Below are 8,774 nucleotides of genomic sequence, written 5' to 3'. Positions count from 1 at the left end.
GTTGTGTTTTCAGGTGAAATAAATAGTCCCCTGTTGTGACCTTTACAGGACAAATGTATATCAACACGGACTGTGATGTGGAAAGAAGATATACATTGATGAATTCAAAGCTTACCTGTGTGAGTGACTCAGAGAAGACGAGTCAAGATGAAAGTGATACTCACATGGTCAGCAGAGAGAAAAGGGGATCCTGCTACACCTGCAGGCTGGGCTAAGTCAATTATACAGGATTGTTAAGGTGCTGAGCCACAAACACACCCAAATGAACTTCTTATCTGCACATTTTCGTTTCTCCATCAATCCATGTCCACACGTTAAACACACACACAATATATTTTATGCAATGTCTATGTAATGTCTTAATATGTCCTTATTTTTGTATTGCCCTTTCTTAACAAGTACAAACATCTTTAAATAATTACATTATTTTAAACCTATTGCAATGAGCATTTTATCCACATACTGTAGACTGCTGTGTAGGTATTGTCTGTAGCTTTACCTTCAACACCATCAGTAAGACTTGTCCGTTGTCAACACTTGAGTTGAATAAACAACAACAATGGTCTTACAGATATGAGCTGTTTTCACAGATTTGAGCTGTTTTCACAGATATCAGCTGAGGTTAGTGTAGAGGGGCCATGCAACCATTTCTCAACACATTGTTGGCAGTTCCTAGATAGCCAACTGTAGGTCCGTCTTTTAGGTTTAGGTGCTTTAGTCAGTTGGGATCCCACCTTGAGTGTTTGGTCAAACTATGTACAGTAATATAGAAACAAATGTCATGTCTGCTCGCCGTTTCTTTGTTGCCAGATGTGGTTATTTAACAAACGGTCAAGCTTTATTCAAATCACCTTAGAGGTAAATGACCACGTTAGTTTTATTAAATCATCATGTTAGCTTTATTAAATCACCAGGTTTGGGAGCAGCATAACAGTGAACGAAGATTCCTTTGTTGACGTAGATCTTATTTTTGTTGAGCTCCTGTTACCATTTAAGATTTTCATAAACCCCCTGTTTCCATCATGCACACTTAACCGCTATCGAGACAGAGACAGACAGAATAGTAAATGGTGGTCTGACAACACACAGGTAACCTATTCTTCTCCCGTCATTAGAAAGGGATAAACTTTCAGGTTCTTGGGTCTCAGAACTAAGACGAGTTAGTGATGATTGGCCCCTCTGTCTTTGGCCCAGGGGTCTTAAGTGCGCTTACCTGACCTATGACCCATAAGCCGTAGCCCACCACCTGCTCAGGTGAAACTGCCTGGAAGAAAATGTGCATTACGTTTGTTGGTAAAGTGCTAATTACTTCCCTAATTGAGTTGGAGTTGGTATAAGTATAATGACGGTCACTGGTTGACAACTATGATAGTTGTACATAATAGAAGGATGGGTCTTGATAGCCGGAGGTTTCACCACATCTGTCTACTTTTGTTTATCACTAGGACCTGAGGGGTTTACTGCAATGTAGGATCAATAAGTTAGCAAGCTAACTTGCATACATTTTCTGAAAAAAACGTTTTATATTTAAAAAAAGAGGAGCTTGAAATGGGTAGGGTCTAATTGACTCAACAACCAGAAACACATACCTAAGTTTAATGAACCAGAAAACCAATAGTTATTTCTAGTTGTTTATCAAAGTTAGCTGGCTAACTCGTTGATCCTGCTTTGTAGTGTTGCCCTCTGGAGGGGCCAAGTTTTATTGATTTGGTTAACCCGTTTTCTCCTTCTCCCTTGTTTTCTCTGGCCTTTTCCTTACCCCACCTGTAATGCTTAGTGTTATTGCTTAATTGACTGGCACAATGTTAATTTTCGACACCCCCAGTCAGTGTATTATAGGGACACAACCCTGTTTCATTTATCAACACTGAAAAAGATGGGCCTATGAACGTTAGAAAGTACTAATTTTAATACTGTGTATTGAATATAAGCCAGGAAGGATGTGTTTACTCAGGCCTCCCAATTCCGATCTTTTGCCCAATTATTTGCAAAACGTCATAATTGGGCTGCCTGTTTAAATGCAGCCAAAGTGTGTCTGAATCTAAATTTGTTCACTTTATTTTGTGTTTCACACAGTGAACATCATTTCATTGATCAAATGAATACAAACCTTCTTACAGCAAAAGAGGTAGGTAGTATAATACCTGTTACCAATTTTCCGTGAGCGCCTCTGGTGCAGTTTTAGGGGTTAAAGTGCCTTGCTCAAGGGCAAACCAATAAAAGATATCATCGAGGATACTGATTATGTTTCTTGTCCATTTATTGTCTATGTGCTTGTTTGTTGTACAGTACATTTGGAAAGTATTCAGACCCCTTCACTTTTTCCACATTTTGTTACATTACAGCCTTATTCTAAAATGTATCAAATATATATTTTTCCTAATCAATCTACACACAATTCTCCATAATGACAAATTGAATGTTTTCAAATCTATTAAAAATAAAAAACAAAAATAGCTTAATTACATAAGTATTCAGACCCTTTGCTATGAGACTCGAAATTGATTTGGAAAGGCACACACCTGTCTATATAAGGTCCCACTGTTGACAGTGCATGTCAGAGCAAAAACCAAGCCATGAGGTCGAACAAATTATCCGTAGAGCTCCGAGACAGGATTGTATCAAGGCACAGATCTGTAAGGAAGGGCACCAAAAACATTCTGCAGCTTTGAAGGTCCCCAAGAACACAGTGGGCTCCATCATTCTTAAATGGAAGAAGATTGGGACCACCAAGACTCTTCCTAGAGCTGGCCGACTGGCCAAACAGCAATCGGGGGAGAAGGGCCTTGGTCAGAGAGATGACCAAGAACCCGATGGTCACTCTGACAGAGCTCCAGAGTTCCTCTGTGGAGATGGGAGAACCTTCCAGAAGGACATCTATCTCTACAGCTCTCCACCAATCAGGCCTTTATTGTAGAGTGGCCAGACGGAAGCCACTCCTCAGTAAAAGGCACATGACAGACCGCTTAGAGTTTGCCAAAAGGCATCTAAAGACTCTCAGACCATGAGAAACAAGATTCTTTGGTCTGATGAAACCAAGATTTAACTATTTGGTTTGAATGCCAAGCGTCACGTCTGGAGGAAACCTGGCACCATCCTTACGGTGAAGAATGGTGGTGGCAGCATCACGCTGTGAGGATGTTTTTCAGCGGCAGGAACTTGAAGACTAGTCAGGATGGAGGGAAAGATGAACAGAGCAAAGTACAGAGAGATCCTTGATGAAAACTTGCTCCAGAGCGCTCAGGATCTCAGACTGGGGTGAAGGTTGATCTTCCAACAGGACAACGAACCTAAGCACACAGCCAAGACAACACAGGTGTGGCTTCGGGACAAGTCTCTGAATGTCCTTGAGGGGCCCAGCCAGAGGCCGGACTTGAACCCGATTGAACATTTCTGGAGAAACCTGAAAATAGCTCCCCATCCAACCTGACAGAGCTTGAGAGGATCTGCAAAGGTGCTTTAACAAAGTAAAGGGTCTGAATACTTATGTTAATGTGATTTAAAAAAATCTTTGTCGTTATGGGGTATTGTGTGTAGATTGATGAGGGGAATTTTTTGTTGTTGAATAAGGCTGTAATGTAACAAAATTTGGAAAAAGTCAAGGGGTCTGAATACTTCCCGAATGCACTGTATGTGTGAAGCCCCACTATATCACTTCTATAATTGTCCTAAGGGGGGAAATTAAGTTGTTTGAATTTAATTTAAATGATGCCAGATACTGAAATACCTATAACATTGATTCAATTTTCTCAACCACATCAAGAGAGACCTCTGGAAAGGCTGGCGCCAAGACATGTGTGTTAACATCTGTCCCCCAATTAACCTGTGAATGAATTCAAACTACTTAAAGGTTCAGATGACCAGAACACTCACTGACAGAGGCATAGCTCCAGATCCCCTTAAAACAGGTTGGCATAGTGCCACTCTTCAGCTATAGTCTAGTCCTCACATTCCACTTTCTCCACACACACCTTATCCACTGTGATCTCCCTGGCCTGACACACATTCACCCCCACTTGTTTTGTCCATCCATTCCTATTTTAAAGAGTGTTTTTTCCCCCTGGGCTGGAACTATACTTCTGTTTAAGTGTTTCAACAGCACCCTCAACTCTCTGAGCCAGTAAAGCTGCTGCCCCAAGACCGAATACAATCTAACCTTCGCTCTAAATGAAGGTTTAAGCCTAGTGGGTGGCGGGCCGACCGTGCTAACGAAGGGATCTTTTGATTGACGAAGAGACAGAGGGAGGAGAGGTTAAAGTGATGGCTTATGCCAGGACGGAGCGGTGCCAAAGCGATCTAATGGCCATGCCATCCATCTGTCTGTATGTCAGATACATGCCATGATAAATATAGTGAGGGGTATGAAAAGAGCTGGCAATTAGATCACAACAATGGAACATGGAACAAACCCGGGCAGGACAGGCTATATAGGCAGGTTAACTCTGCTCCCGGCGGACCTCAGACTGCAGGCTTTTGTTCCAGCTCTTAAATACCGGATTAGACTGATCATGATCTTCATTTTAGGCCATGATTAAATTGAAGACCATCATTGATTAATTCAATCAGGTGTTGATGCTGAGCTAGAACAAAACTCTGCACACACTGCGGCTGGCCCTCCTGGACCAGAGTTGCCCTCTTATAGAACTAAAACTACATTTGACAGGACAAATCTAATTTCTCTTCTTCCAGGAGAGACCATTTTCTCTCCCCCGCCTTCTATTAAGCCTGTTGTTGTTTTTAGTATGATTGTACTAAATACTTCTTGCCAGGTTTACAGGATATGAGTTGATTGACGGTATCCTCTGAATAAAATAGCATTAAACTTAATTTGAGCCCTCTCAATATAAAGCTAATGATGTTTTGTTTAAGTAGTTTAAAAAGCTCCCATTTGCTCTTCTTGGCATATTGAATTGTGGTCATAACACATCACCTAGAAAATAGAGTACAATTATGAATATCTATCTACACATAGTAGTAGGCAAAATAGTCACCATACATACTTGCATTGGTGTATCTCTACGATGGAATATGCATTGTGTGTATGTAAGTTCTTAAGTGTGTTTAAATGTATGCTGTGTGATTTGGTTGAATAAGAGTATCAGTCCAAACAGGTCTACTGGTACATAATGTACATACTCTCCTTGTGGGGACCTGAGAATAAATATGTTTGTCTCCATCTACAGTTCACTGTAGAAACTGTCCCAAAATAAGAGCACAGCAAGCGGGAATGGTCAGAGAGACTGAAAATACTACAACTGCTGGAAGTGTGCCTACTTGAAATGTAAAGCGCAATGGATCACAGTTTGTGACAAGCAATCAATATTTCAATTCCATCTAAATTACTTACATTACTAGTACACCTCGAAACATTTCCAAACTTGAAAGAGCCCGAAGAGGCTCTTCACACAAGGAAACATACATTTTCAAAATAATTATAAGAAAAAGATTGACTGTAAGACCACACAAGAGATGTCAAATCACATCCACCAATAGCATCCATGTAACAGATGAGCATTATTAAAGAAATGTTTCGACATTACTAGTTTGTAATATTTTACCTGTATTTAACTAGGAAAGTCAGTTAAGAACAAATTCTTATGTTCAATGACGGTTTACGAATAGTAGATTAACTGCCTTGTTCAGGGGCAGAACAACAGATTTTTACCTTGTCAGCTCAGGGATTCGATCTTGCAAACTTTCAGTTACAAGTCCAATGCTCTAACCACTAGTGTAAGAGCTGTCGCTCTCCTCATCCTCAGATGAGGTGAGGAGAGAAGGATCTTCTGACCAAAATGCGGAGTCTGGGAAATATGCCATCTTTATTATAAATTACAAACGATGCAGATGGCAACACGAAAACTAAACAAAACACTTTCAAACTACAAAATAACAAAACGACATAGAACGAAAACCTGAACATAAACTTACATAACTGAAACGTAAACTCACGAACAGGCAACAGACGACATCGAAACAAAACGAACAGCCAAACAGTCCCGTTTGTGAATATACATCGAATAACGACACGAAGACATCACAAGAGACAATCACCCACAAACACACAGTGATAATGCCCTACCTAAATATGACTCTTGATTAGAGGAAAATGCAAACCACCTGCCTCTAATCAAGAGCCATACCAGGCACACCGAAACCAACATAGAAACAGATAACATAGACTGCCCACCCAAAACACATGCCCTGACCATAAACACATAAAAAACAACATAAAACAGGTCAGGACTGTTACAGTACCCCCCCCTCAAGATGCGCACGCCGGGCGCACAAGCACAAAGTCCAGGGGAGGGTCCGGGTGGGCAGTTGACCACGGTGGTGGTTCCGGCTCAGGACGCTGTCCCCATACCACCATAGTCACTCCCCTCTTCTTTCTACCCCTTCTAATGCCCACCCTAACACTACCTTCCCCTAAATAAACAGCTAGCACCAGGACAAGGGGCAGCACCGGGACAAGGGGTAGCACCGGGACAAGGGGCAGCACCAGAACAAGGGGCAGCACCAGGATAAGGACCATCACTGGGACAAGGGGCAGCACCGGGACAAGGGGCAGCACCGGGACAAGGGGCAGCACCGGGACAAGGGGCAGCACCGGGACAAGGGGCAGCACCGGGACAAGGGGCAGCACCGGGACAAGGGGCAGCACCGGGACAAGGGGCAACACCGGGACAAGGGGCAGATCCCGGCTGAAGGACTCTGGCAGGTCCTGTTTGGACGGCTCTGGCAGGTCCATGCTGGCTGACGGCTCTCTACGCTCATGGCAGGCTGACGGCTCTTGACGCTCATGGCAGGCTGACGGCTCTCGACGCTCATGGCAGGCTGACGGCTCTCGACGCTCATGGCAGGCTGACGGCTCTCGACGCTCATGTCGCTCTGACGGCTCTGGCTGCTCATGGCTCTCTGACGGCTCTGGCTGCTCATGGCTCACTGACGGCTCTGGCTGCTCATGGCTCTTTGACGGCTCTGGCTGCTCATGGCTCTTTGACGGCTCTGGCTGCTCATGGCTCTCTGACGGCTCTGGCTGCTCATGGCTCGCTGGCGGCTCTGGCAGATCCTGTCTGGTTGGCGGCTCTGGCAGATCCTGTCTGGTTGGCGGCTCTGGCAGATCCTGTCTGGTTGGCGGCTCTGGCAGATCCTGTCTGGTTGGCGGCTCTGGCAGATCCTGTCTGGTTGGCGGCTCTGGCAGATCCTGTCTGGCTGACGGCTCTAGCGGCTCCTGTCTGGCTGACGGCTCTAGCGGCTCCTGTCTGGCGGATGGCTCTGTAGGCTCATGGCAGACGGGCGGCTTTGCAGGCTCATGGCAGACGGGCGGCTTTGCAGGCTCATGGCAGACGGATGGCTCAGACGGCGCTGGGGAGACGGATGGCTCAGATGGCGCTGGGGAGACGGATGGCTCAGATGGCGCTGGGGAGACGGATGGCTCAGATGGCGCTGGGGAGACGGATGGCTCAGATGGCGCTGGGGAGACGGATGGCTCTGTAGGGAGGAGAAGGAGAGACAGCCTGGTGCGTGGTCTAGGCACCGGCTGCGCTGGAGAGGAGGAAACAGCAGGAGAGAGAACCCGGAGAGACAGCCTGGTACGGGGGGCTGCCACCGGAGGACTGGTACATGGAGGTGGCACCGGATATACCGGACCGTGAAGGAGGACACGTGCTCTTGAGCACCGAGCCTCCCCAACCCTACCAGGTTGAATGAACCCCGTAGCCCTGCCAGTGCGGCGAGGTGGAATAGCCCGCACTGGGCTATGCAGGCGAACCGGGGACACCACCTGTAAGGCTGGTGCCATGTACACCGGCCCGAGGAGACGTACTGGAGACCAGCTACGTTGGACCGGCTTCATGGCACCCGGCTCGATGCCCAACCTAGCCCTCCCAGTGCGGCAAGGTGGAATAGCCCGCACTGGGCTAAGCACGCGTACTGGGGACACCGTGCGCTTTACCGCATAACACGGTGTCTTACCAGTACGACGCCTACTACCTCCACGGTAAGCACGGGGAGTTGGCTCGGGTATCCTACCCGGCTTTACCACACTCCTCGTGTGCCCCCCCCCAAGAAATTTTTGGGTCTTACTCACGGGCTCCCAACCGCGTCGTCGCGCTGCCTCCTCATACCAGCGCTCCTGGGCTGTGGCTGCCCTCTTCTCCTCCTTAGGACGGCGATATTCCCCTGGTTGAGCCCAAGGTCCTCTACCGTCCAATATCTCCTCCCAAGTCCAGAAATCCTTATTGCTCCGTCGAGCATTCCCATACCGCTTGGTCTCTGTATTTTGGTGGGTGATTCTGTAAGAGCTGTCGCTCTCCTCATCCTCAGATGAGGTGAGGAGAGAAGGATCTTCTGACCAAAATGCGGAGTCTGGGAAATATGCCATCTTTATTATAAATTACAAACGATGCAGATGGCAACACGAAAACTAAACAAAACACTTTCAAACTACAAAATAACAAAACGACATAGAACGAAAACCTGAACATAAACTTACATAACTGAAACGTAAACTCACGAACAGGCAACAGACGACATCGAAACAAAACGAACAGCCAAACAGTCCCGTTTGTGAATATACATCGAATAACGACACGAAGACATCACAAGAGACAATCACCCACAAACACACAGTGATAATGCCCTACCTAAATATGACTCTTGATTAGAGGAAAATGCAAACCACCTGCCTCTAATCAAGAGCCATACCAGGCACACCGAAACCAACATAGAAACAGATAACATAGACTGCCCACCCAAAACACATGCCCTGACCA

Source organism: Salvelinus fontinalis, chromosome 32 (genome assembly GCF_029448725.1).
Source record: "Salvelinus fontinalis isolate EN_2023a chromosome 32, ASM2944872v1, whole genome shotgun sequence".
NCBI classification, from domain to species: Eukaryota; Metazoa; Chordata; class Actinopteri; order Salmoniformes; family Salmonidae; genus Salvelinus; species Salvelinus fontinalis.
Note: the sequence above shows the minus strand (reverse complement) of the source record.